This window comes from Atractosteus spatula, assembly GCF_055471065.1.
Source record: "Atractosteus spatula isolate fAtrSpa1 chromosome 10 unlocalized genomic scaffold, fAtrSpa1.hap1 SUPER_10_unloc_18, whole genome shotgun sequence".
NCBI lineage: Eukaryota > Metazoa > Chordata > Actinopteri > Semionotiformes > Lepisosteidae > Atractosteus > Atractosteus spatula.
In genome coordinates, this window is record NW_028296621.1 from 337,046 (window position 1) to 361,916 (window position 24,871).

At 54.8% G+C, this 24,871-nt stretch overlaps 21 non-coding genes across 21 annotated transcripts; 10 read left to right on the forward strand and 11 right to left on the reverse strand.

Moving 5' to 3' along the window:
• Window positions 1-711: 711 nt before the first annotated feature.
• trnah-gug (transfer RNA histidin (anticodon GUG)) lies at window positions 712-783 on the reverse strand. The gene has a single exon. It is a non-coding gene; the product is annotated as a tRNA-His (tRNA).
• Window positions 784-3,486: 2,703 nt separating this feature from the next.
• trnav-aac (transfer RNA valine (anticodon AAC)) lies at window positions 3,487-3,559 on the forward strand. The gene has a single exon. It is a non-coding gene; the product is annotated as a tRNA-Val (tRNA).
• Window positions 3,560-4,119: 560 nt separating this feature from the next.
• Window positions 4,120-4,191, reverse strand: trnah-gug (transfer RNA histidin (anticodon GUG)). Its single transcript has one exon. It is a non-coding gene; the product is annotated as a tRNA-His (tRNA).
• A 3,315-nt stretch (window positions 4,192-7,506) lies between these two features.
• trnah-gug (transfer RNA histidin (anticodon GUG)) lies at window positions 7,507-7,578 on the reverse strand. The gene has a single exon. It is a non-coding gene; the product is annotated as a tRNA-His (tRNA).
• Window positions 7,579-8,304: 726 nt separating this feature from the next.
• Window positions 8,305-8,377, forward strand: trnav-cac (transfer RNA valine (anticodon CAC)). The gene has a single exon. It is a non-coding gene; the product is annotated as a tRNA-Val (tRNA).
• Window positions 8,378-10,914: 2,537 nt separating this feature from the next.
• Window positions 10,915-10,986, reverse strand: trnah-gug (transfer RNA histidin (anticodon GUG)). The gene has a single exon. It is a non-coding gene; the product is annotated as a tRNA-His (tRNA).
• A 1,419-nt stretch (window positions 10,987-12,405) lies between these two features.
• Window positions 12,406-12,477, reverse strand: trnad-guc (transfer RNA aspartic acid (anticodon GUC)). Its single transcript has one exon. It is a non-coding gene; the product is annotated as a tRNA-Asp (tRNA).
• Window positions 12,478-13,503: 1,026 nt separating this feature from the next.
• trnaf-gaa (transfer RNA phenylalanine (anticodon GAA)) lies at window positions 13,504-13,576 on the forward strand. Its single transcript has one exon. It is a non-coding gene; the product is annotated as a tRNA-Phe (tRNA).
• A 742-nt stretch (window positions 13,577-14,318) lies between these two features.
• Window positions 14,319-14,390, reverse strand: trnah-gug (transfer RNA histidin (anticodon GUG)). The gene has a single exon. It is a non-coding gene; the product is annotated as a tRNA-His (tRNA).
• A 726-nt stretch (window positions 14,391-15,116) lies between these two features.
• Window positions 15,117-15,189, forward strand: trnag-ccc (transfer RNA glycine (anticodon CCC)). Its single transcript has one exon. It is a non-coding gene; the product is annotated as a tRNA-Gly (tRNA).
• Window positions 15,190-15,809: 620 nt separating this feature from the next.
• trnad-guc (transfer RNA aspartic acid (anticodon GUC)) lies at window positions 15,810-15,881 on the reverse strand. Its single transcript has one exon. It is a non-coding gene; the product is annotated as a tRNA-Asp (tRNA).
• A 1,026-nt stretch (window positions 15,882-16,907) lies between these two features.
• Window positions 16,908-16,980, forward strand: trnaf-gaa (transfer RNA phenylalanine (anticodon GAA)). The gene has a single exon. It is a non-coding gene; the product is annotated as a tRNA-Phe (tRNA).
• Window positions 16,981-17,089: 109 nt separating this feature from the next.
• Window positions 17,090-17,162, forward strand: trnav-aac (transfer RNA valine (anticodon AAC)). The gene has a single exon. It is a non-coding gene; the product is annotated as a tRNA-Val (tRNA).
• Window positions 17,163-17,722: 560 nt separating this feature from the next.
• Window positions 17,723-17,794, reverse strand: trnah-gug (transfer RNA histidin (anticodon GUG)). The gene has a single exon. It is a non-coding gene; the product is annotated as a tRNA-His (tRNA).
• A 1,419-nt stretch (window positions 17,795-19,213) lies between these two features.
• trnad-guc (transfer RNA aspartic acid (anticodon GUC)) lies at window positions 19,214-19,285 on the reverse strand. The gene has a single exon. It is a non-coding gene; the product is annotated as a tRNA-Asp (tRNA).
• A 1,020-nt stretch (window positions 19,286-20,305) lies between these two features.
• Window positions 20,306-20,378, forward strand: trnaf-gaa (transfer RNA phenylalanine (anticodon GAA)). The gene has a single exon. It is a non-coding gene; the product is annotated as a tRNA-Phe (tRNA).
• Window positions 20,379-20,487: 109 nt separating this feature from the next.
• trnav-aac (transfer RNA valine (anticodon AAC)) lies at window positions 20,488-20,560 on the forward strand. The gene has a single exon. It is a non-coding gene; the product is annotated as a tRNA-Val (tRNA).
• Window positions 20,561-21,120: 560 nt separating this feature from the next.
• trnah-gug (transfer RNA histidin (anticodon GUG)) lies at window positions 21,121-21,192 on the reverse strand. The gene has a single exon. It is a non-coding gene; the product is annotated as a tRNA-His (tRNA).
• A 1,419-nt stretch (window positions 21,193-22,611) lies between these two features.
• Window positions 22,612-22,683, reverse strand: trnad-guc (transfer RNA aspartic acid (anticodon GUC)). The gene has a single exon. It is a non-coding gene; the product is annotated as a tRNA-Asp (tRNA).
• Window positions 22,684-23,703: 1,020 nt separating this feature from the next.
• On the forward strand, window positions 23,704-23,776 carry trnaf-gaa (transfer RNA phenylalanine (anticodon GAA)). The gene has a single exon. It is a non-coding gene; the product is annotated as a tRNA-Phe (tRNA).
• A 109-nt stretch (window positions 23,777-23,885) lies between these two features.
• On the forward strand, window positions 23,886-23,958 carry trnav-aac (transfer RNA valine (anticodon AAC)). Its single transcript has one exon. It is a non-coding gene; the product is annotated as a tRNA-Val (tRNA).
• The last annotated feature ends 913 nt before the right edge of the window (window positions 23,959-24,871 follow it).

Below are 24,871 nucleotides of genomic sequence, written 5' to 3' on the forward strand. Positions count from 1 at the left end.
GTTGGGATAACAATTGAATTCTCGAGCACTAATGCTGTGAAGTTGAATACTAACTGCCGGGGGACCCCTTTTCCCACTGTTTCCGTAGTGTAGCGGCTATCACGTTCGCTTAACACGCGAAAGGTCCCCGGTTCGAGACCGGGCGGAAACAGCCTCTTGTTGCACGCTCCTGTACTTCACAGAGGTCTTGAGCGACCGGTCATTTGTTCCCAATGTATTTCCGGTGCCTTCATGCACTCTTGTACCAAACGCACGTTCCTTCTGTACGCGGAGCCGATCATTTGCAATTGGGCTGTGCCGACAGACCAGGACGAGCTCTGTCGGCTCAAAAGCAGCGCAGGACCTGCAAGAACAACAGAAAGATTAGCATCCAGTGAGCCCAAGATCTCATCAAGAATCGGCTCCAGCAACAGGGCTGGGCGCATTGTTCCATTCTCCGACCACTCTCGGTGTAAACAAGTCCCTCCTGGTCTCTGCTTGAAATGCACTTTCCTGCGTTTGCTTTGGTGTAACTGGCTTCCCCTGCATGGGCGAATGTGAAGAAGATCCTTAGTAAGTCATTGAAGAAAACCGAGAAGAGGTCGGAGTGGCCTCTGTCGTTCATCAACGATCCAGTCAGGCAGTACTCCTCTGTAAAGCGCCGTTCGTTCACATCGATTGGCTTTTTTTTGCCTTCATTCGCGCAAGTAGTAAAAGCAGACGCCCCTATTCTGCCGTGACCCGGATTCGAACCGGGGTTGTTGCGGCCACAACGCAAAGTACTGACCACTATACGATCACGGCGAGTTACCGATACACACATGGTAGGGCGGAAAAGGCTGTGCTCTCTTCGTGTGACCTAATTCGGAAAAGTCCTGACGTTGCATTTCAACTGAGCCCCAGTATACATCGACCCTTCGACACTCTGAGTGACAACTCTCTTGCGTGTTTTCTCATATTTATGTAGTTTGCTTGCATGATGCCCGGAACAGCGGGGTTGTGTGCTCCCATATGGTCTAGTGGTTAGCATTCCTGGTTTTCACCCAGGCGGCCCGGGTTTGACTCCCGGTATGGGAACGTGTCAGTTTTGCCTCCTGCTTTCCAAAAGATCAGCACCGTGTACGAAGGAGCCGCATTAAAACCACTCGAACGTGCAAAACGCGCGAGAAGAGGGGGCGCTTGTTTCCAACCGAAGACTTCTCGCGTGTGAGACGAGCTGATCATCGCTGCAGGAGGTGGGAGGGTTACTCTGGTAGACAGGGCTGACCTTCGGCAATAGGATTTATACTCTCCAAGATGATATTTGCACTTTCTGGAGAGGCGATTTTCTCCACTTCAGTAGCCCGATTTCGTCGATTGCGTGGAGAGGGCTGTAGAATGTGGCGCCGCTTTTCCTGCTCCGTCCATGACAGGCGTGCTGGTCTCTGGAGAGAGAGCACGGTCCATCAGCGCACTCCAATAAAGGCACTGGAAGCAGCTGAATCGCATTGGCGAAGCTCAGCACTGGGCCGCTGGGAAGGGTTTGCTACCGTTTCCGTAGTGTAGTGGTTATCACGTTTGCCTCACACGCGAAAAGTCCCTGGTTCGAAACTGGGCGGAAACAGACCGGCTTCTTTTGTCGCCACGCACAAAAGGGGATTGGGGATTCGCCTAGCGCTGTGATCGCACAGACCCACTCACCTCTAAGTGTGGCGGGATCTGCACAGTGCATGTCGCAGCGCATCCTGCTTTCACTCCAATGCGCGTCCTGATGTACCCCAGTCTCCCGCGTGACAGGTGGGGATAATCACCACTATACTAACGAGGAAGACATCGCTCTCTCCGACCCCCGGCATCGTGTCCCGACCCACCGTGCTGGAAGCCGACGCGTGCTGTGATTTCTTTACGGAGCAGAAATGACAACCGAGGAGCCGAGAGATCATTTCAGCATTTCGCGTCTGAACAGAAAACACAAACGACCAACTCGGAATGACTTGCCTTTGACGCTTATCAAAGCGTTCTTTGTGCATCGAACAGACCCACTCACCTCTTAGTGTGGCTGGATCTGCACAGTGCATGTCGCAGCGCTTCCTGCTTTCACTTCAATGTGCTTTCTGATGTCGAGTCGTGTGCCGTGCGGAGGCTCTGAAAGCGAGAGCAATGAAAAGGTGCACGACGCTGTGAAAGAAAACAGAGAAGTGAAAGGCAGTCCTTTCTCTAAGGAGGTAAAAGAAAAGCTTGCTTTCTACTCCCCGTCAGGGAATCGAACCCCGGTCTCCCGCGTGACAGGCGGGGATACTTGCCACTATACTAACGAGGAAGACATCACACCCTTCGATCCCCGGCATCGTGTCCCGACCCAGCGTGCTGGAAGGCGACGCGTGCTGTGATTCCTTTACGGAGCAGAAATGACAACCGAGGAGCCGAGAGATCATTTCAGCATTTCGCGTCTGAACGGAAAACACAAACGACCAACTCGGAATGACTTGCTTTTGACGCTTTTCAAAGCGTTCTTTGTGCACGACGACTGCGCCGCCTAGCAGATACAAATGGGTTGTACAACTCTGAACTAGCAAATGGAATAGGGCTAAGCCCCCTCTCTTTTAGCCCAGGTTCGATCTGTCTCCCAGAATCACCAGGGCGCACGCACACACACACACCCGTACCGTTGAAGTGCTCTGCTTCATTTCTAAGGGCAACTCAACATTCACTCCTACCCCGAGAACAGAAAAGACAGCGTCCGCAGCAACAACAGCTCAGGTCTCTGCACAGGAACTAAGCTGCCCCCATCTCCTCTGCTCTGCGGCTCCTGCGGAGTGGAGTCCTGCCTGGAGCCGTGTTTGCAGGCGGCGGCTCCCCGCGCTCTGTCTGTGCGTCGTGTCCAAGAGCTCCTGGGAGGAAGAGAGAGCCCTCCCACTCGGGGGCTTTTCCACGGTCTGTGTGAGGAGGGGCGGGTGTGTCCAGTAGCTTATCGAGCGGAAGCCTGGGGCGGCGGAGAGCTGTGATCGTGCAGACCTTGAGGTGTCACCTCTTTGTCTGCTTTCCCGCCCCCCCTCCGCCCAAGCTCTGCTCCAGAGTAGCCCGGCAACCCCTCACACCTGCACGTGTCACAACCTAAGGTGTGGTCATGAGACACCCATGGGGTGCTGTTCTGTTCTTGCTAATTGTTTCCTGCCCGTCGCAGGCAGGAGTCCATGCGAGGAAGATGCGCTGGACAGAGCTCAGAGGGCGCAGCTGGGTGGCTTTCCTTCTGAGTGACGTTCCTGCAACACTCTCCCGCTCCTCTTGGTGCGCTCATGCCGCAACACAGGAAGGCTGGAGCAGGTGGCTGTGGGCTCTGTGCACTGCCGAAATAGCTCAGTTGGGAGAGCGTTAGACTGAAGATCTAAAGGTCCCTGGTTCGATCCCGGGTTTCAGCATTTTGTTTCATCGCGCCCTTTGTTCCTCTCTCCAGCGCCCCCTGCCTAAAGTGACGCTTCCCTTTCTCAGCCCGAAACGCAAGCGAGACACCAGCAGCAATCCCTGCAGGTTTCCGTAGTGTAGCGGCTATCACGTTCGCCTAACACGCGAAAGGTCCCCGGTTCGAGACCGGGCGGAAACAGCCTCTTGTTGCACGCTCCTGTACTTCACAGAGGTCTTGAGCGACCGGTCATTTGTTCCCAATGTATTTCCGGTGCCTTCATGCACTCTTGTACCAAACGCACGTTCCTTCTGTACGCGGAGCCCATCATTTGCAATTGGGCTGTGCCGACAGACCAGGACGAGCTCTGTCGGCTCAAAAGCAGCGCAGGACCTGCAAGAACAACAGAAAGATTAGTATCCAGTGAGCCCAAGATCTCATCAAGAATCGGCTCCAGCAACAGGGCTGGGCGCATTGTTCCATTCTCCGACCACTCTCGGTGTAAACAAGTCCCTCCTGGTCTCTGCTTGAAATGCACTTTCCTGCGTTTGCTTTGGTGTAACTGGCTTCCCCTGCATGGGCGAATGTGAAGAAGATCCTTAGTAAGTCGTTGAAGAAAACCGAGAAGAGGTCGGAGTGGCCTCTGTCGTTCATCAACGATCCAGTCAGGCAGTACTCCTCTGTAAAGCGCCGTTCGTTCACATCGATTGGCTTTCTTTTGCCTTCATTCGCGCAAGTAGTAAAAGTAGACGCCCCTATTCTGCCGTGACCCGGATTCGAACCGGGGTTGTTGCGGCCACAACGCAAAGTACTGACCACTATACGATCACGGCGAGTTACCGATACACACATGGTAGGGCGGAAAAGGCTGTGCTCTCTTCGTGTGACCTAATTCGGAAAAGTCCTGACGTTGCATTTCAACTGAGCCCCAGTATACATCGACCCTTCGACACTCTGAGTGACAACTCTCTTGCGTGTTTTCTCATATTTATGTAGTTTGCTTGCATGATGCCCGGAACAGCGGGGTTGTGTGCTCCCATATGGTCTAGCGGTTAGGATTCCTGGTTTTCACCCAGGCGGCCCGGGTTTGACTCCCGGTATGGGAACGTGTCAGTTTTGCCTCCTGCTTTCCAAAAGATCAGCACCGTGTACGAAGGAGCCGCATTAAAACCACTCGAACGTGCAAAACGCGCGAGAAGAGGGGGCGCTTGTTTCCAACCGAAGACTTCTCGCGTGTGAGACGAGCTGATCATCGCTGCAGGAGGTGGGAGGGTTACTCTGGTAGACAGGGCTGACCTTCGGCAATAGGATTTATACTCTCCAAGATGATATTTGCACTTTCTGGAGAGGCGATTTTCTCCACTTCAGTAGCCCGATTTCGTCGATTGCGTGGAGAGGGCTGTAGAATGTGGCGCCGCTTTTCCTGCTCCGTCCATGACAGGCGTGCTGGTCTCTGGAGAGAGAGCACGGTCCATCAGCGCACTCCAATAAAGGCACTGGAAGCAGCTGAATCGCATTGGCGAAGCTCAGCACTGGGCCGCTGGGAAGGGTTTGCTACCGTTTCCGTAGTGTAGTGGTTATCACGTTTGCCTCCCACGCGAAAAGTCAATGGTTCGAAACTGGGCGGAAACAGACCGGCTTCTTTTGTCGCCACGCACAAAAGGGGATTGGGGATTCGCCTAGCGCTGTGATCGCACAGACCCACTCACCTCTTAGTGTGGCGGGATCTGCACAGTGCATGTCGCAGCGCATCCTGCTTTCACTCCAATGCGCGTCCTGATGTACCCCAGTCTCCCGCGTGACAGGTGGGGATAATCACCACTATACTAACGAGGAAGACATCGCACCCTTCGACCCCCGGCATCGTGTCCCGACCCACCGTGCTGGAAGCCGACGCGTGCTGTGATTCCTTTACGGAGCAGAAATGACAACCGAGGAGCCGAGAGATCATTTCAGCATTTCGCGTCTGAACAGAAAACACAAACGACCAACTCGGAATGACTTGCCTTTGACGCTTATCAAAGCGTTCTTTGTGCATCGAACAGACCCACTCACCTCTTAGTGTGGCGGGATCTGCACAGTGCATGTCGCAGCGCTTCCTGCTTTCACTTCAATGTGCTTTCTGATGTCGAGTCGTGTGCCGTGCGGAGGCTCTGAAAGCGAGAGCAATGAAAAGGTGCACGACGCTGTGAAAGAAAACAGAGAAGTGAAAGGCAGTCCTTTCTCTAAGGAGGTAAAAGAAAAGCTTTCTACTCCCCGTCGGGGAATCGAACCCCGGTCTCACGCGTGACAGGCAAGGATACTCGCCACTATACTAACGAGGAAGACGTCACACCCTTCGATCCCCGGCATCGTGTCCCGACCCAGCGTGCTGGAAGGCGACGCGTGCTGTGATTCCTTTACGGAGCAGAAATGACAACCGAGGAGCCGAGAGATCATTTCAGCATTTCGCGTCTGAACGGAAAACACAAACGACCAACTCGGAATGACTTGCTTTTGACGCTTTTCAAAGCGTTCTTTGTGCACGACGACTGCGCCGCCTAGCAGATACAAATGGGTTGTACAACTCTGAACTAGCAAATGGAAGAGGGCTAAGCCCCCTCTCTTTTAGCCCAGGTTCGATCTGTCTCCCAGAATCACCAGGGCGCACGCACACACACACACCCGTGCCGTTGAAGTGCTCTGCTTCATTTCTAAGGGCAACTCAACATTCACTCCTACCCCGAGAACAGAAAAGACAGCGTCCGCAGCAACAACAGCTCAGGTCTCTGCACAGGAACTAAGCTGCCCCCATCTCCTCTGCTCTGCGGCTCCTGTGGAGTGGAGTCCTGCCTGGAGCCGTGTTTGCAGGCGGCGGCTCCCCGCGCTCTGTCTGTGCGTCGTGTCCAAGAGCTCCTGGGAGGAAGAGAGAGCCCTCCCACTCGGGGGCTTTTCCACGGTCTGTGTGAGGAGGGGCGGGTGTGTCCAGTAGCTTATCGAGCGGAAGCCTGGGGCGGCGGAGAGCTGTGATCGTGCAGACCTTGAGGTGTCACCTCTTTGTCTGCTTTCCCGCCCCCCCTCCGCCCAAGCTCTGCTCCAGAGTAGCCCGGCAACCCCTCACACCTGCACGTGTCACAACCTAAGGTGTGGTCATGAGACACCCATGGGGTGCTGTTCTGTTCTTGCTAATTGTTTCCTGCCCGTCGCAGGCAGGAGTCCATGCGAGGAAGATGCGCTGGACAGAGCTCAGAGGGCGCAGCTGGGTGGCTTTCCTTCTGAGTGACGTTCCTGCAACACTCTCCCGCTCCTCTTGGTGCGCTCATGCCGCAACACAGGAAGGCTGGAGCAGGTGGCTGTGGGCTCTGCGCACTGCCGAAATAGGTCAGTTGGGAGAGCGTTAGACTGAAGATCTAAAAGTCCCTGGTTTGATCCCGGGTTTCGGCATTTTGTTTCATCGCGCCCTTTGTTCCTCTCTCCAGCGCCCCCTGCCTAAAGTGACGCTTCCCTTTCTCAGCCCGAAACGCAAGCGAGACACCAGCAGCGGTCCCTGCAGGTTTCCGTAGTGTAGCGGCTATCACGTTCGCCTCACACGCGAAAGGTCCCCGGTTCGAGACCGGGCGGAAACAGCCTCTTTTTGCACGCTCCTGTACTTCACAGAGGTCTTGAGCGACCGGTCATTTGTTCCCAATGTATTTCCGGTGCCTTCATGCACTCTTGTACCAAACGCACGTTCCTTCTGTACGCGGAGCCGATCATTTGCAATTGGGCTGTGCCGACAGACCAGGACGAGCTCTGTCGGCTCAAAAGCAGCGCAGGACCTGCAACAACAACAGAAAGATTAGCATCCAGCGGGGGCCTCTTAGTGAGCCCAAGATCTCATCAAGAACCGGCTCCAGCAACAGGGCTGGGCGCATTGTTCCATTCTCCGACCACTCTCGGTGTAAACAAGTCCCTCCTGGTCTCTGCTTGAAATGCACTTTCCTGCGTTTGCTTTGGTGTAACTGGCTTCCCCTGCATGGGCGAATGTGAAGAAGATCCTTAGTAAGTCATTGAAGAAAACCGAGAAGATCCAGTCAGGCAGTACTCCTCTGTAAAGCGCCGTTCGTTCACATCGATTGGCTTTTTTTTGCCTTCATTCGCGCAAGTAGTCAAAGCAGACGCCCCTATTCTGCCGTGACCCGGATTCGAACCGGGGTTGTTGCGGCCACAACGCAAAGTACTGACCACTATACGATCACGGCGAGTTACCGATACCCACGTGGCAGGGCGGAAAAGGCTGTGCTCTCTTCGTGTGATCTAATTCGGAAAAGTCCTGACGTTGCATTTCAACTGAGCCCCAGTATACATCGACCCTTCGACACTCTGAGTGACAACTCTCTTGCGCGTTTTCTCATATTTATGTAGTTTGCTTGCATGATGCCCGGAACAGCAGGGGTGTGTGCTCCCATATGGTCTAGCGGTTAGGATTTCTGGTTTTCACCCGGGCGGCCTGGGATCGACTCCCGGTATGGGAACCTGTCAGTTTTGCCTCCTGCTTTCCAAAAGATCAGCACCGTGTACGAAGGAGCCGCATTAAAACCACTCGAACGTGCAAATCGCGCGAGAAGAGGGGGCGCTTGTTTCCAACCGAAGACTTCTCGCGTGTGAGACGAGCTGATCATCCCTGCAGGAGGTGGGAGGGTTACTCTGGTAGACAGGGCTGACCTTCGGCAATAGGATTTATACTCTCCAAGATGATATTTGCACTTTCTGGAGAGGCGATTTTCTCCACTTCAGTAGCCCGATTTCGTCGATTGCGTGGAGAGGGCTGTAGAATGTGGCGCCGCCTTTCCTGCTCCGTCCATGACAGGCGTGCTGGTCTCTGGAGAGAGAGCACGGTCCATCAGCGCACTCCAATAAAGGCACTGGAAGCAGCTGAATCGCATTGGCGAAGCTCAGCGCTGGGCCGCTGGGCAGGGATTGCCACCGTTTCCGTAGTGTAGTGGTTATCACGTTCGCCTCACACGCGAAAGGTCCCCGGTTCGAAACCGGGCGGAAACAGACCGGCTTCCTTTGTCGGCACGCACAAAAGGGGATTGGGGATTCGCCTAGCGCAGTGATCGAACAGACCCACTCACCTCTTAGTGTGGCGGGATCTGCACAGTGCATGTCGCAGCGCATCCTGCTTTCACTTCAATGCGCGTCCTGATGTACCCCAGTCTCCCGCGTGACAGGTGCGGATAATCACCACTATACTAACGAGGAAGACATCGCTCTCTCCGACCCCCGGCATCGTGTCCCGACCCACCGTGCTGGAAGCCGACGCCTGCTGTGATTCCTTTACGGAGCAGAAATGACAACCGAGGAGCCGAGAGATCATTTCAGCATTTCGCGTCTGAACAGAAAACACAAACGACCAACTCGGAATGATTTGCCTTTGATGCTTTCAAAGCGTTCTTTGTGCATCGAACAGACCCACTCACCTCTTAGTGTGGCGGGATCTGCACAGTGCATGTCGCAGCGCTTCCTGCTTTCACTTCAATGTGCTTCCTGATGTCGAGTCGTGCGCCGGGCGGAGGCTCTGAAAGCGAGAGCAATGAAAAGGTGCACGGCGCTGTGAAAGAAAACAGAGAAGTGAAAGGCAGTCCTTTCTCTAAGGAGGTAAAAGGAAAGCTTTCTACTCCCCGTCAGGGAATCGAACCCTGGTCTCCCGCGTGACAGGCGGGGATACTTGCCACTATACTAACGAGGAAGACACCGCACTCTCCGATCCTCGGCATCGTGTCCCGACCCAGCGTGCTGGAAGGCGACGCGTGCTGTGATTCCTTTACGGAACAGAAATGACAACCGAGGAGCCGAGAGATCATGTCAGCATTTCGCGTCTGAACGGAAAACACAAACGACCAACTCGGAATGACTTGCTTTTGACGCTTTTCAAAGCGTTCTTTGTGCACGACGACTGCGCCGCCTAGCAGATACAGATGGGTTGTACAACTCTGAACTAGCAAATGGAAGAGGGCTAAGCCCCCTCTCTTTTAGCCCAGGTTCGATCTGTCTCCCAGAATCACCAGGGCGCACGCACACACACCCGTGCCGTTGAAGTGCTCTGCTTCATTTCTAAGGGCAACTCAACATTCACTCCTACCCCGAGAACAGAAAAGACAGTGTCCGCAGCAACAACAGCTCAGGTCTCTGCACAGGAGCTAAGCTGCCCCCATCTCCTCTGCTCTGCGGCTCCTGCGGAGTGGAGTCCTGCCTGGAGCCGTGTTTGCAGGCGGCGGCTCCCCGCGCTCTGTCTGTGCGTCCAAGAGCTCCTGGGAGGAAGAGAGAGCCCTCCCACTCGGGGGCTTTTCCACGGTCTGTGTGAGGAGGGGCGGGTGTGTCCAGTAGCTTATCGAGCGGAAGCCTGGGGCGGCGGAGAGCTGTGATCGTGCAGACCTTGAGGTGTCACCTCTTTGTCTGCTTTCCCGCCCTCCCTCCGCCCAAGCTCTGCTCCAGAGTAGCCCGGCAACCCCTCACACCTGCACGTGTCACAACCTAAGGTGTGGTCATGAGACACCCATGGGGTGGTGCTCTGTTCTTGCTAATTGTTTCCTGCCCGTCGCAGGCAGGAGTCCATGCGAGGAAGATGCGCTGGACAGAGCTCAGAGGGCACAGCTGGGTGGCTTTCCTTCTGAGTGACGTTCCTGCAACACTCTCCCGCTCCTCTTGGTGCGCTCATGCCGCAACACAGGAAGGCTGGAGCAGGTGGCTGTGGGCTCTGCGCACTGCCGAAATAGGTCAGTTGGGAGAGCGTTAGACTGAAGATCTAAAAGTCCCTGGTTTGATCCCGGGTTTCGGCATTTTGTTTCATCGCGCCCTTTGTTCCTCTCTCCAGCGCCCCCTGCCTAAAGTGACGCTTCCCTTTCTCAGCCCGAAACGCAAGCGAGACACCAGCAGCGGTCCCTGCAGGTTTCCGTAGTGTAGCGGCTATCACGTTCGCCTCACACGCGAAAGGTCCCCGGTTCGAGACCGGGCGGAAACAGCCTCTTTTTGCACGCTCCTGTACTTCACAGAGGTCTTGAGCGACCGGTCATTTGTTCCCAATGTATTTCCGGTGCCTTCATGCACTCTTGTACCAAACGCACGTTCCTTCTGTACGCGGAGCCGATCATTTGCAATTGGGCTGTGCCGACAGACCAGGACGAGCTCTGTCGGCTCAAAAGCAGCGCAGGACCTGCAACAACAACAGAAAGATTAGCATCCAGCGGGGGCCTCTTAGTGAGCCCAAGATCTCATCAAGAATCGGCTCCAGCAACAGGGCTGGGCGCATTGTTCCATTCTCCGACCACTCTCGGTGTAAACAAGTCCCTCCTGGTCTCTGCTTGAAATGCACTTTCCTGCGTTTGCTTTGGTGTAACTGGCTTCCCCTGCATGGGCGAATGTGAAGAAGATCCTTAGTAAGTCATTGAAGAAAACCGAGAAGAGGTCAGAGTGGCCTCTGTCGTTCATCAACGATCCAGTCAGGCAGTACTCCTCTGTAAAGCGCCGTTCGTTCACATCGATTGGCTTTTTTTTGCCTTCATTCGCGCAAGTAGTCAAAGCAGACGCCCCTATTCTGCCGTGACCCGGATTCGAACCGGGGTTGTTGCGGCCACAACGCAAAGTACTGACCACTATACGATCACGGCGAGTTACCGATACCCACGTGGCAGGCCGGAAAAGGCTGTGCTCTCTTCGTGTGACCTAATTCGGAAAAGTCCTGACGTTGCATTTCAGCTGAGCCCCAGTATACATCGACCCTTCGACACTCTGAGTGACAACTCTCTTGCGCGTTTTCTCATATTTATGTAGTTTGCTTGCATGATGCCCGGAACAGCAGGGGTGTGTGCTCCCATATGGTCTAGCGGTTAGGATTCCTGGTTTTCACCCAGGCGGCCCGGGTTCGACTCCCGGTATGGCAACCTGTCAGTTTTGCCTCCTGCTTTCCAAAAGATCAGCACCGTGTACGAAGGAGCCGCATTAAAACCACTCGAACGTGCAAAACGCGCGAGAAGAGGGGGCGCTTGTTTCCAACCGAAGACTTCTCGCGTGTGAGACGAGCTGATCATCGCTGCAGGAGGTGGGAGGGTTACTCTGGTAGACAGGGCTGACCTTCGGCAATAGGATTTATACTCTCCAAGATGATATTTGCACTTTCTGGAGAGGCGATTTTCTCCACTTCAGTAGCCCGATTTCGTCGATTGCGTGGAGAGGGCTGTAGAATGTGGCGCCGCTTTTCCTGCTCCGTCCATGACAGGCGTGCTGGTCTCTGGAGAGAGAGCACGGTCCATCAGCGCACTCCAATAAAGGCACTGGAAGCAGCTGAATCGCATTGGCGAAGCTCAGCACTGGGCCACTGGGAAGGGTTTGCTACCGTTTCCGTAGTGTAGTGGTTATCACGTTTGCCTCACACGCGAAAAGTCCCTGGTTCGAAACTGGGCGGAAACAGACCGGCTTCCTTTGTCGCCACGCACAAAAGGGGATTGGGGATTCGCCTAGCGCTGTGATCGCACAGACCCACTCACCTCTTAGTGTGGCGGGATCTGCACAGTGCATGTCGCAGCGCATCCTGCTTTCACTCCAATGCGCGTCCTGATGTACCCCAGTCTCCCGCGTGACAGGTGGGGATAATCACCACTATACTAACGAGGAAGACATCGCTCTCTCCGACCCCCGGCATCGTGTCCCGACCCACCGTGCTGGAAGCCGACGCGCGCTGTGATTTCTTTACGGAGCAGAAATGACAACCGAGGAGCCGAGAGATCATTTCAGCATTTCGCGTCTGAACAGAAAACACAAACGACCAACTCGGAATGACTTGCCTTTGACGCTTATCAAAGCGTTCTTTGTGCATCGAACAGACCCACTCACCTCTTAGTGTGGCGGGATCTGCACAGTGCATGTCGCAGCGCTTCCTGCTTTCACTTCAATGTGCTTTCTGATGTCGAGTCGTGTGCCGTGCGGAGGCTCTGAAAGCGAGAGCAATGAAAAGGTGCACGACGCTGTGAAAGAAAACAGAGAAGTGAAAGGCAGTCCTTTCTCTAAGGAGGTAAAAGAAGAGCTTTCTACTCCCCGTCGGGGAATCGAACCCCGGTCTCCCGCGTGACAGGCGGGGATACTTGCCACTATACTAACGAGGAAGACATCACACCCTTCGATCCCCGGCATCGTGTCCCGACCCAGCGTGCTGGAAGGCGACGCGTGCTGTGATTCCTTTACGGAGCAGAAATGACAACCGAGGAGCCGAGAGATCATTTCAGCATTTCGCGTCTGAACGGAAAACACAAACGACCAACTCGGAATGACTTGCTTTTGACGCTTTTCAAAGCGTTCTTTGTGCACGACGACTGCGCCGCCTAGCAGATACAAATGGGTTGTACAACTCTGAACTAGCAAATGGAAGAGGGCTAAGCCCCCTCTCTTTTAGCCCAGGTTCGATCTGTCTCCCAGAATCACCAGGGCGCACGCACACACACACACCCGTGCCGTTGAAGTGCTCTGCTTCATTTCTAAGGGCAACTCAACATTCACTCCTACCCCGAGAACAGAAAAGACAGCGTCCGCAGCAACAACAGCTGAGGTCTCTGCACAGGAACTAAGCTGCCCCCATCTCCTCTGCTATACGGCTCCTGTGGAGTGGAGTCCTGCCTGGAGCCGTGTTTGCAGGCGGCGGCTCCCCGCGCTCTGTCTGTGCGTCGTGTCCAAGAGCTCCTGGGAGGAAGAGAGAGCCCTCCCACTCGGGGGCTTTTCCACGGTCTGTGTGAGGAGGGGCGGGTGTGTCCAGTAGCTTATCGAGCGGAAGCCTGGGGCGGCGGAGAGCTGTGATCGTGCAGACCTTGAGGTGTCACCTCTTTGTCTGCTTTCCCGCCCCCCCTCCGCCCAAGCTCTGCTCCAGAGTAGCCCGGCAACCCCTCACACCTGCACGTGTCACAACCTAAGGTGTGGTCATGAGACACCCATGGGGTGCTGTTCTGTTCTTGCTAATTGTTTCCTGCCCGTCGCAGGCAGGAGTCCATGCGAGGAAGATGCGCTGGACAGAGCTCAGAGGGCGCAGCTGGGTGGCTTTCCTTCTGAGTGACGTTCCTGCAACACTCTCCCGCTCCTCTTGGTGCGCTCATGCCGCAACACAGGAAGGCTGGAGCAGGTGGCTGTGGGCTCTGTGCACTGCCGAAATAGCTCAGTTGGGAGAGCGTTAGACTGAAGATCTAAAGGTCCCTGGTTCGATCCCGGGTTTCGGCATTTTGTTTCATCGCGCCCTTTGTTCCTCTTTCCAGCGCCCCCTGCCTAAAGTGACGCTTCCCATTCTCAGCCCGAAACGCAAGCGAGACACCAGCAGCGGTCCCTGCAGGTTTCCGTAGTGTAGCGGCTATCACGTTCGCCTAACACGCGAAAGGTCCCCGGTCCGAGACCGGGCGGAAACAGCCTCTTGTTGCACGCTCCTGTACTTCACAGAGGTCTTGAGCGACCGGTCATTTGTTCCCAATGTATTTCCGGTGCCTTCATGCACTCTTGTACCAAACGCACGTTCCTTCTGTACGCGGAGCCGATCATTTGCAATTGGGCTGTGCCGACAGACCAGGACGAGCTCTGTCGGCTCAAAAGCAGCGCAGGACCTGCAAGAACAACAGAAAGATTAGCATCCAGTGAGCCCAAGATCTCATCAAGAATCGGCTCCAGCAACAGGGCTGGGCGCATTGTTCCATTCTCCGACCACTCTCGGTGTAAACAAGTCCCTCCTGGTCTCTGCTTGAAATGCACTTTCCTGCGTTTGCTTTGGTGAAACTGGCTTCCCCTGCATGGGCGAATGTGAAGAAGATCCTTAGTAAGTCGTTGAAGAAAACCGAGAAGAGGTCGGAGTGGCCTCTGTCGTTCATCAACGATCCAGTCAGGCAGTACTCCTCTGTAAAGCGCCGTTCGTTCACATCGATTGGCTTTTTTTTGCCTTCATTCGCGCAAGTAGTAAAAGCAGACGCCCCTATTCTGCCGTGACCCGGATTCGAACCGGGGTTGTTGCGGCCACAACGCAAAGTACTGACCACTATACGATCACGGCGAGTTACCGATACACACATGGTAGGGTGGAAAAGGCTGTGCTCTCTTCGTGTGACCTAATTCGGAAAAGTCCTGACGTTGCATTTCAACTGAGCCCCAGTATACATCGACCCTTCGACACTCTGAGTGACAACTCTCTTGCGTGTTTTCTCATATTTATGTAGTTTGCTTGCATGATGCCCGGAACAGCGGGGTTGTGTGCTCCCATATGGTCTAGTGGTTAGGATTCCTGGTTTTCACCCAGGCGGCCCGGGTTTGACTCCCGGTATGTGAACGTGTCAGTTTTGCCTCCTGCTTTCCAAAAGATCAGCACCGTGTACGAAGGAGCCGCATTAAAACCACTCGAACGTGCAAAACGCGCGAGAAGAGGGGGCGCTTGTCTCCAACCGAAGACTTCTCGCGTGTGAGACGAGCTGATCATCGCTGCAGGAGGTGGGAGGGTTACTCTGGTAGACAGGGCTGACCTTCGGCAATAGGATTTATACTCTCCAAGATGATATTTGCACTTTCTGGAGAGGCGATTTTCTCCACTTCAGTAGCCCGATTTCGTCGATTGCGTGGAGAGGGCTGTAGAATGTGGCGCCGCTTTTCCTGCTCCGTCCATGACAGGCGTGCTGGTCTCTGGAGAGAGAGCACGGTCCATCAGCGCACTCCAATAAAGGCACTGGAAGCAGCTGAATCGCATTGGCGAAGCTCAGCACTGGGCCGCTGGGAAGGGTTTGCTACCGTTTCCGTAGTGTAGTGGTTATCACGTTTGCCTCCCACGCGAAAAGTCCCTGGTTCGAAACTGGGCGGAAACAGACCGGCTTCCTTTGTCGCCACGCACAAAAGGGGATTGGGGATTCGCCTAGCGCTGTGATCGCACAGACCCACTCACCTCTTAGTGTGGCGGGATCTGCACAGTGCATGTCGCAGCGCATCCTGCTTTCACTCCAATGCGCGTCCTGATGTACCCCAGTCTCCCGCGTGACAGGTGGGGATAATCACCACTATACTAACGAGGAAGACATCGCTCTCTCCGACCCCCGGCATCGTGTCCCGACCCACCGTGCTGGAAGCCGACGCGTGCTGTGATTTCTTTACGGAGCAGAAATGACAACCGAGGAGCCGAGAGATCATTTCAGCATTTCGCGTCTGAACAGAAAACACAAACGACCAACTCGGAATGACTTGCCTTTGACGCTTATCAAAGCGTTCTTTGTGCATCGAACAGACCCACTCACCTCTTAGTGTGGCGGGATCTGCACAGTGCATGTCGCAGCGCTTCCTGCTTTCACTTCAATGTGCTTTCTGATGTCGAGTCGTGTGCCGTGCGGAGGCTCTGAAAGCGAGAGCAATGAAAAGGTGCACGACGCTGTGAAAGAAAACAGAGAAGTGAAAGGCAGTCCTTTCTCTAAGGAGGTAAAAGAAGAGCTTTCTACTCCCCGTCGGGGAATCGAACCCCGGTCTCCCGCGTGACAGGCGGGGATACTTGCCACTATACTAACGAGGAAGACGTCACATCCTTCGATCCCCGGCATCGTGTCCCGACCCAGCGTGCTGGAAGGCGACGCGTGCTGTGATTCCTTTACGGAGCAGAAATGACAACCGAGGAGCCGAGAGATCATTTCAGCATTTCGCGTCTGAACGGAAAACACAAACGACCAACTCGGAATGACTTGCTTTTGACGCTTTTCAAAGCGTTCTTTGTGCACGACGACTGCGCCGCCTAGCAGATACAAATGGGTTGTACAACTCTGAACTAGCAAATGGAAGAGGGCTAAGCCCCCTCTCTTTTAGCCCAGGTTCGATCTGTCTCCCAGAATCACCAGGGCGCACGCACACACACACACCCGTGCCGTTGAAGTGCTCTGCTTCATTTCTAAGGGCAACTCAACATTCACTCCTACCCCGAGAATAGAAAAGACAGCGTCCGCAGCAACAACAGCTCAGGTCTCTGCACAGGAACTAAGCTGCCCCCATCTCCTCTGCTCTGCGGCTCCTGCGGAGTGGAGTCCTGCCTGGAGCCATGTTTGCAGGCGGCGGCTCCCCGCGCTCTGTCTGTGCGTCGTGTCCAAGAGCTCCTGGGAGGAAGAGAGAGCCCTCCCACTCGGGGGCTTTTCCACGGTCTGTGTGAGGAGGGGCGGGTGTGTCCAGTAGCTTATCGAGCGGAAGCCTGGGGCGGCGGAGAGCTGTGATCGTGCAGACCTTGAGGTGTCACCTCTTTGTCTGCTTTCCCGCCCCCCCTCCGCCCAAGCTCTGCTCCAGAGTAGCCCGGCAACCCCTCACACCTGCACGTGTCACAACCTAAGGTGTGGTCATGAGACACCCATGGGGTGCTGTTCTGTTCTTGCTAATTGTTTCCTGCCCGTCGCAGGCAGGAGTCCATGCGAGGAAGATGCTCTGGACAGAGCTCAGAGGGCGCAGCTGGGTGGCTTTCCTTCTGAGTGACGTTCCTGCAACACTCTCCAGCTCCTCTTGGTGCGCTCATGCCGCAATACAGGAAGGCTGGAGCAGGTGGCTGTGGGCTCTGTGCACTGCCGAAATAGCTCAGTTGGGAGAGCGTTAGACTGAAGATCTAAAGGTCCCTGGTTCGATCCCGGGTTTCGGCATTTTGTTTCATCGCGCCCTTTGTTCCTCTCTCCAGCGCCCCCTGCCTAAAGTGACGCTTCCCTTTCTCAGCCCGAAACGCAAGCGAGACACCAGCAGCGGTCCCTGCAGGTTTCCGTAGTGTAGCGGCTATCACGTTCGCCTAACACGCGAAAGGTCCCCGGTTCGAGACCGGGCGGAAACAGCCTCTTGTTGCACGCTCCTGTACTTCACAGAGGTCTTGAGCGACCGGTCATTTGTTCCCAATGTATTTCCGGTGCCTTCATGCACTCTTGTACCAAACGCACGTTCCTTCTGTACGCGGAGCCGATCATTTGCAATTGGGCTGTGCCGACAGACCAGGACGAGCTCTGTCGGCTCAAAAGCAGCGCAGGACCTGCAAGAACAACAGAAAGATTAGCATCCAGTGAGCCCAAGATCTCATCAAGAATCGGCTCCAGCAACAGGGCTGGGCGCATTGTTCCATTCTCCGACCACTCTCGGTGTAAACAAGTCCCTCCTGGTCTCTGCTTGAAATGCACTTTCCTGCGTTTGCTTTGGTGTAACTGGCTTCCCCTGCATGGGCGAATGTGAAGAAGATCCTTAGTAAGTCGTTGAAGAAAACCGAGAAGAGGTCGGAGTGGCCTCTGTCGTTCATCAACGATCCAGTCGGGCAGTACTCCTCTGTAAAGCGCCGTTCGTTCACATCCATTGGCTTTTTTTTGCCTTCATTCGCGCAAGTAGTAAAAGCAGACGCCCCTATTCTGCCGTGACCCGGATTCGAACCGGGGTTGTTGCGGCCACAACGCAAAGTACTGACCACTATACGATCACGGCGAGTTACCGATACACACATGGTAGGGCGGAAAAGGCTGTGCTCTCTTCGTGTGACCTAATTCGGAAAAGTCCTGACGTTGCGTTTCAACTGAGCCCCAGTATACATCGACCCTTCGACACTCTGAGTGACAACTCTCTTGCGTGTTTTCTCATATTTATGTAGTTTGCTTGCATGATGCCCGGAACAGCGGGGTTGTGTGCTCCCATATGGTCTAGCGGTTAGGATTCCTGGTTTTCACCCAGGCGGCCCGGGTTTGACTCCCGGCATGGGAACGTGTCAGTTTTGCTTCCTGCTTTCCAAAAGATCAGCACCGTGTACGAAGGAGCCGCATTAAAACCACTCGAACGTGCAAAACGCGCGAGAAGAGGGGGCGCTTGTTTCCAACCGAAGACTTCTCGCGTGTGAGACGAGCTGATCATCGCTGCAGGAGGTGGGAGGGTTACTCTGGTAGACAGGGCTGACCTTCGGCAATAGGATTTATACTCTCCAAGATGATATTTGCACTTTCTGGAGAGGCGATTTTCTCCACTTCAGTAGCCCGATTTCGTCGATTGCGTGGAGAGGGCTGTAGAATGTGGCGCCGCTTTTCCTGCTCCGTCCATGACAGGCGTGCTGGTCTCTGGAGAGAGAGCACGGTCCATCAGCGCACTCCAATAAAGGCACTGGAAGCAGCTGAATCGCATTGGCGAAGCTCAGCACTGGGCCGCTGGGAAGGGTTTGCTACCGTTTCCGTAGTGTAGTGGTTATCACGTTTGCCTCCCACGCGAAAAGTCCCTGGTTCGAAACTGGACGGAAACAGACCGGCTTCTTTTGTCCCCACGCACAAAAGGGGATTGGGGATTCGCCTAGCGCTGTGATCGCACAGACCCACTCACCTCTTAGTGTGGCGGGATCTGCACAGTGCATGTCGCAGCGCATCCTGCTTTCACTCCAATGCGCGTCCTGATGTACCCCAGTCTCCCGCGTGACAGGTGGGGATAATCACCACTATACTAACGAGGAAGACATCGCTCTCTCCGACCCCCGGCATCGTGTCCCGACCCACCGTGCTGGAAGCCGACGCGTGCTGTGATTTCTTTACGGAGCAGAAATGACAACCGAGGAGCCGAGAGATCATTTCAGCATTTCGCGTCTGAACAGAAAACACAAACGACCAACTCGGAATGACTTGCCTTTGACGCTTATCAAAGCATTCTTTGTGCATCGAACAGACCCACTCACCTCTTAGTGTGGCGGGATCTGCACAGTGCATGTCGCAGCGCTTTCTGCTTTCACTTCAATGTGTTTTCTGATGTCGAGTCGTGTGCCGTGCGGAGGCTCTGAAAGCGAGAGCAATGAAAAGGTGCACGACGCTGTGAAAGAAAACAGAGAAGTGAAAGGCAGTCCTTTCTCTAAGGAGGTAAAAGAAAAGCTTTCTACTCCCCGTCGGGGAATCGAACCCCGGTCTCCCGCGTGACAGGCGGGGATACTTGCCACTATACTAACGAGGAAGACATCACACCCTTCGATCCCCGGCATCGTGTCCCGACCCAGCGTGCTGGAAGGCGACGCGTGCTGTGATTCCTTTACGGAGCAGAAATGACAACCGAGGAGCCGAGAGATCATTTCAGCATTTCGCGTCTGAACGGAAAACACAAACGACCAACTCGGAATGACTTGCTTTTGACGCTTTTCAAAGCGTTCTTTGTGCACGACGACTGCGCCGCCTAGCAGATACAAATGGGTTGTAGAACTCTGAACTAGCAAATGGAAGAGGGCTAAGCCCCCTCTCTTTTAGCCCAGGTTCGATCTGTCTCCCAGAATCACCAGGGCGCACGCACACACCCGTGCCGTTGAAGTGCTCTGCTTCATTTCTAAGGGCAACTCAACATTCACTCCTACCCCGAGAACAGAAAAGACAGCGTCCGCAGCAACAACAGCTCAGGTCTCTGCACAGGAACTAAGCTGCCCCCATCTCCTCTGCTCTGCGGCTCCTGCGGAGTGGAGTCCTGCCTGGAGCCATGTTTGCAGGCGGCGGCTCCCCGCGCTCTGTCTGTGCGTCGTGTCCAAGAGCTCCTGGGAGGAAGAGAGAGCCCTCCCACTCGGGGGCTTTTCCACGGTCTGTGTGAGGAGGGGCGGGTGTGTCCAGTAGCTTATCGAGCGGAAGCCTGGGGCGGCGGAGAGCTGTGATCGTGCAGACCTTGAGGTGTCACCTCTTTGTCTGCTTTCCCGCCCCCCCTCCGCCCAAGCTCTGCTCCAGAGTAGCCCGGCAACCCCTCACACCTGCACGTGTCACAACCTAAGGTGTGGTCATGAGACACCCATGGGGTGCTGTTCTGTTCTTGCTAATTGTTTCCTGCCCGTCGCAGGCAGGAGTCCATGCGAGGAAGATGCTCTGGACAGAGCTCAGAGGGCGCAGCTGGGTGGCTTTCCTTCTGAGTGACGTTCCTGCAACACTCTCCAGCTCCTCTTGGTGCGCTCATGCCGCAATACAGGAAGGCTGGAGCAGGTGGCTGTGGGCTCTGTGCACTGCCGAAATAGCTCAGTTGGGAGAGCGTTAGACTGAAGATCTAAAGGTCCCTGGTTCGATCCCGGGTTTCGGCATTTTGTTTCATCGCGCCCTTTGTTCCTCTCTCCAGCGCCCCCTGCCTAAAGTGACGCTTCCCTTTCTCAGCCCGAAACGCAAGCGAGACACCAGCAGCGGTCCCTGCAGGTTTCCGTAGTGTAGCGGCTATCACGTTCGCCTAACACGCGAAAGGTCCCCGGTTCGAGACCGGGCGGAAACAGCCTCTTGTTGCACGCTCCTGTACTTCACAGAGGTCTTGAGCGACCGGTCATTTGTTCCCAATGTATTTCCGGTGCCTTCATGCACTCTTGTACCAAACGCACGTTCCTTCTGTACGCGGAGCCGATCATTTGCAATTGGGCTGTGCCGACAGACCAGGACGAGCTCTGTCGGCTCAAAAGCAGCGCAGGACCTGCAAGAACAACAGAAAGATTAGCATCCAGTGAGCCCAAGATCTCATCAAGAATCGGCTCCAGCAACAGGGCTGGGCGCATTGTTCCATTCTCCGACCACTCTCGGTGTAAACAAGTCCCTCCTGGTCTCTGCTTGAAATGCACTTTCCTGCGTTTGCTTTGGTGTAACTGGCTTCCCCTGCATGGGCGAATGTGAAGAAGATCCTTAGTAAGTCGTTGAAGAAAACCGAGAAGAGGTCGGAGTGGCCTCTGTCGTTCATCAACGATCCAGTCGGGCAGTACTCCTCTGTAAAGCGCCGTTCGTTCACATCCATTGGCTTTTTTTTGCCTTCATTCGCGCAAGTAGTAAAAGCAGACGCCCCTATTCTGCCGTGACCCGGATTCGAACCGGGGTTGTTGCGGCCACAACGCAAAGTACTGACCACTATACGATCACGGCGAGTTACCGATACACACATGGTAGGGCGGAAAAGGCTGTGCTCTCTTCGTGTGACCTAATTCGGAAAAGTCCTGACGTTGCGTTTCAACTGAGCCCCAGTATACATCGACCCTTCGACACTCTGAGTGACAACTCTCTTGCGTGTTTTCTCATATTTATGTAGTTTGCTTGCATGATGCCCGGAACAGCGGGGTTGTGTGCTCCCATATGGTCTAGCGGTTAGGATTCCTGGTTTTCACCCAGGCGGCCCGGGTTTGACTCCCGGCATGGGAACGTGTCAGTTTTGCTTCCTGCTTTCCAAAAGATCAGCACCGTGTACGAAGGAGCCGCATTAAAACCACTCGAACGTGCAAAACGCGCGAGAAGAGGGGGCGCTTGTTTCCAACCGAAGACTTCTCGCGTGTGAGACGAGCTGATCATCGCTGCAGGAGGTGGGAGGGTTACTCTGGTAGACAGGGCTGACCTTCGGCAATAGGATTTATACTCTCCAAGATGATATTTGCACTTTCTGGAGAGGCGATTTTCTCCACTTCAGTAGCCCGATTTCGTCGATTGCGTGGAGAGGGCTGTAGAATGTGGCGCCGCTTTTCCTGCTCCGTCCATGACAGGCGTGCTGGTCTCTGGAGAGAGAGCACGGTCCATCAGCGCACTCCAATAAAGGCACTGGAAGCAGCTGAATCGCATTGGCGAAGCTCAGCACTGGGCCGCTGGGAAGGGTTTGCTACCGTTTCCGTAGTGTAGTGGTTATCACGTTTGCCTCCCACGCGAAAAGTCCCTGGTTCGAAACTGGACGGAAACAGACCGGCTTCTTTTGTCCCCACGCACAAAAGGGGATTGGGGATTCGCCTAGCGCTGTGATCGCACAGACCCACTCACCTCTTAGTGTGGCGGGATCTGCACAGTGCATGTCGCAGCGCATCCTGCTTTCACTCCAATGCGCGTCCTGATGTACCCCAGTCTCCCGCGTGACAGGTGGGGATAATCACCACTATACTAACGAGGAAGACATCGCTCTCTCCGACCCCCGGCATCGTGTCCCGACCCACCGTGCTGGAAGCCGACGCGTGCTGTGATTTCTTTACGGAGCAGAAATGACAACCGAGGAGCCGAGAGATCATTTCAGCATTTCGCGTCTGAACAGAAAACACAAACGACCAACTCGGAATGACTTGCCTTTGACGCTTATCAAAGCATTCTTTGTGCATCGAACAGACCCACTCACCTCTTAGTGTGGCGGGATCTGCACAGTGCATGTCGCAGCGCTTTCTGCTTTCACTTCAATGTGTTTTCTGATGTCGAGTCGTGTGCCGTGCGGAGGCTCTGAAAGCGAGAGCAATGAAAAGGTGCACGACGCTGTGAAAGAAAACAGAGAAGTGAAAGGCAGTCCTTTCTCTAAGGAGGTAAAAGAAAAGCTTTCTACTCCCCGTCGGGGAATCGAACCCCGGTCTCCCGCGTGACAGGCGGGGATACTTGCCACTATACTAACGAGGAAGACATCACACCCTTCGATCCCCGGCATCGTGTCCCGACCCAGCGTGCTGGAAGGCGACGCGTGCTGTGATTCCTTTACGGAGCAGAAATGACAACCGAGGAGCCGAGAGATCATTTCAGCATTTCGCGTCTGAACGGAAAACACAAACGACCAACTCGGAATGACTTGCTTTTGACGCTTTTCAAAGCGTTCTTTGTGCACGACGACTGCGCCGCCTAGCAGATACAAATGGGTTGTAGAACTCTGAACTAGCAAATGGAAGAGGGCTAAGCCCCCTCTCTTTTAGCCCAGGTTCGATCTGTCTCCCAGAATCACCAGGGCGCACGCACACACCCGTGCCGTTGAAGTGCTCTGCTTCATTTCTAAGGGCAACTCAACATTCACTCCTACCCCGAGAACAGAAAAGACAGCGTCCGCAGCAACAACAGCTCAGGTCTCTGCACAGGAACTAAGCTGCCCCCATCTCCTCTGCTCTGCGGCTCCTGCGGAGTGGAGTCCTGCCTGGAGCCATGTTTGCAGGCGGCGGCTCCCCGCGCTCTGTCTGTGCGTCGTGTCCAAGAGCTCCTGGGAGGAAGAGAGAGCCCTCCCACTCGGGGGCTTTTCCACGGTCTGTGTGAGGAGGGGCGGGTGTGTCCAGTAGCTTATCGAGCGGAAGCCTGGGGCGGCGGAGAGCTGTGATCGTGCAGACCTTGAGGTGTCACCTCTTTGTCTGCTTTCCCGCCCCCCCTCCGCCCAAGCTCTGCTCCAGAGTAGCCCGGCAACCCCTCACACCTGCACGTGTCACAACCTAAGGTGTGGTCATGAGACACCCATGGGGTGCTGTTCTGTTCTTGCTAATTGTTTCCTGCCCGTCGCAGGCAGGAGTCCATGCGAGGAAGATGCTCTGGACAGAGCTCAGAGGGCGCAGCTGGGTGGCTTTCCTTCTGAGTGACGTTCCTGCAACACTCTCCAGCTCCTCTTGGTGCGCTCATGCCGCAATACAGGAAGGCTGGAGCAGGTGGCTGTGGGCTCTGTGCACTGCCGAAATAGCTCAGTTGGGAGAGCGTTAGACTGAAGATCTAAAGGTCCCTGGTTCGATCCCGGGTTTCGGCATTTTGTTTCATCGCGCCCTTTGTTCCTCTCTCCAGCGCCCCCTGCCTAAAGTGACGCTTCCCTTTCTCAGCCCGAAACGCAAGCGAGACACCAGCAGCGATCCCTGCAGGTTTCCGTAGTGTAGCGGCTATCACGTTCGCCTAACACGCGAAAGGTCCCCGGTTCGAGACCGGGCGGAAACAGCCTCTTGTTGCACGCTCCTGTACTTCACAGAGGTCTTGAGCGACCGGTCATTTGTTCCCAATGTATTTCCGGTGCCTTCATGCACTCTTGTACCAAACGCACGTTCCTTCTGTACGCAGAGCTGATCATTTGCAATTGGGCTGTGCCGACAGACCAGGACGAGCTCTGTCGGCTCAAAAGCAGCGCAGGACCTGCAAGAACAACAGAAAGATTAGCATCCAGTGAGCCCAAGATCTCATCAAGAATCGGCTCCAGCAACAGGGCTGGGCGCATTGTTCCATTCTCCGACCACTCTCGGTGTAAACAAGTCCCTCCTGGTCTCTGCTTGAAATGCACTTTCCTGCGTTTGCTTTGGTGTAACTGGCTTCCCCTGCATGGGCGAATGTGAAGAAGATCCTTAGTAAGTCGTTGAAGAAAACCGAGAAGAGGTCGGAGTGGCCTCTGTCGTTCATCAACGATCCAGTCAGGCAGTACTCCTCTGTAAAGCGCCGTTCGTTCACATCGATTGGCTTTTTTTTGCCTTCATTCGCGCAAGTAGTAAAAGCAGACGCCCCTATTCTGCCGTGACCCGGATTTGAACCGGGGTTGTTGCGGCCACAACGCAAAGTACTGACCACTATACGATCACGGCGAGTTACCGATACACACATGGTAGGGCGGAAAAGGCTGTGCTCTCTTCGTGTGACCTAATTCGGAAAAGTCCTGACGTTGCATTTCAACTGAGCCCCAGTATACATCGACCCTTCGACACTCTGAGTGACAACTCTCTTGCGTGTTTTCTCATATTTATGTAGTTTGCTTGCATGATGCCCGGAACAGCGGGGTTGTGTGCTCCCATATGGTCTAGCGGTTAGGATTCCTGGTTTTCACCCAGGCGGCCCGGGTTTGACTCCCGGTATGGGAACGTGTCAG